The following is a 1,497-nucleotide window of genomic DNA, read 5'->3' as shown; positions in this document are numbered from 1 at the left end:
GTTGGGGCCCAGTGAGCAACTCCAGGGGAGAGGTCTTGGCCCAGGGTCCTTGGGCTTCAGTTTTCCTCTGTCCAATAGCCAAGGGAAGAGCTCTAGGACTCTGGTGAGGCAAATGAGGCACCAGGGCACAAACTTAAGGAGGCACTCACTGTCAGGGTCATGGAAACACAGGGTAGGTACTTGACAGTTGAGTGAGCCCTGCATGCCTCCCTTGCTTCACCTGAGTCCCAGCCCTGGCAGAGAGGCTTAAGCCCCAGTTCCAGATTTGGGAGGTGTGGTTTGAATGTCGGCTCAGTCATTTATTAGCTCTGTGATCTTGAGCCAGTTCTTAAATCTTTAAACTCCCATCTCCCCACCTGTAAATTAAGGACAAAGTCCCAATCTCAGAGAGGGATAAAAACAAATGTTACTTGGTGAGTAATAAGCATAGAGCCTTCAGTAAATGGTTATGATTAGCTAGGCAAGGCATCCTCTCTGTTGAGAAAGAGTCCTCCTTCAGGCTTATACAAGAGATGTTTCTTAAGGTCACTGTAAGGTCTTGGCAGGAGAGATACCATGATCACAAAGGTGGTATTCCCAGGGTGAGGCTTATCCATTGCATTCCTGATGTGCTTACCCTTCTGATTTCCCCAAATGTGGGAAAGTTGACTGCACAATTTGTGGTAGTGGGGAACTGCATCTGCATTCTCCCTTATTAAAAAAAAGGACACTGTAGTAGATGATAGGATGTGTCACACAGGTTCCCCTTCAGGACTACAGGACTGACTTCAACAGCTGCTGAGAGAACTGCTGGCAGGAATACCTCAGCTGTCCACCCTGCAGGAATTGCCTTAGCTGTAGAGAGCTGTCTCTTTCCAGGATGACTCCCTCCTTAGGGAAGTCTGCATCCAATGGCTGATCATCGGAGGGTACACAGGCCGAGGACCCTCACCCCGACTTGGGACAACTCTGAAAGGCCTTTTCAGCTCCAAAGACCCCATGGAATTGGTTGAGGCCTCTCAGTGTGTACATGGCAGCCAGAGTTCTTTCTCTGCCCAATCCAGCTTCCCTCATTCCCCGTTGGCATTCACTCTAAGAGCTCTCCTTCATAAACTTCTGGCCCTTCACATACCTACTCCTCTCAAAGTCTACTTCCCAGGTAGCTTGTTCTTCAGTAATCATCTCACTCCCTCCTCCTCTTTCTCTGCTTACCATATTAATCAGGATTCTTTTGGTTGTAAACTTAGGTTAAAAGAACAATATGTTGGATCACAGAATTCTAGGGAAGTTGGGAAGTAGGAAAAAATGGAAACCATTGCGTCTCCACAGTGGAGACATGAATGCCACCAAGATGCTTTCCTTTCCTCACATCTGCGACTCTCTATGTGCATGTTATTCTCTTATGTGTCTATAGCTTCTGAATTTTGCATCTGAAATCCCAGTCTGCTTGAGAAAAACCAACTCTTTTCTAATTTAGAAAATTTCAAGAAACACTTCTGATTTGGCACCTTTTGGGTC

The 1,497-nt window shown here is 46.8% G+C and overlaps 1 non-coding gene across 1 annotated transcript; it reads left to right on the top strand.

Annotated features, from left to right (window-relative positions):
* Window positions 1–530: 530 nt before the first annotated feature.
* On the top strand, window positions 531–692 carry LOC119064143 (U1 spliceosomal RNA). Its single transcript, XR_005085316.2, has one exon. It is a non-coding gene; the product is annotated as a U1 spliceosomal RNA (small nuclear RNA).
* Window positions 693–1,497: the final 805 nt, after the last annotated feature.

Source organism: Artibeus jamaicensis, unplaced genomic scaffold (assembly GCF_021234435.1).
Source record: "Artibeus jamaicensis isolate MK-2021 breed Jamaican fruit bat unplaced genomic scaffold, CSHL_Jam_final contig_60, whole genome shotgun sequence".
NCBI classification, from domain to species: domain Eukaryota; kingdom Metazoa; phylum Chordata; class Mammalia; order Chiroptera; family Phyllostomidae; genus Artibeus; species Artibeus jamaicensis.
The sequence above is the reverse complement of the archived record's forward strand: the minus strand, read 5'-3'. Positions and strand labels throughout refer to the sequence as shown.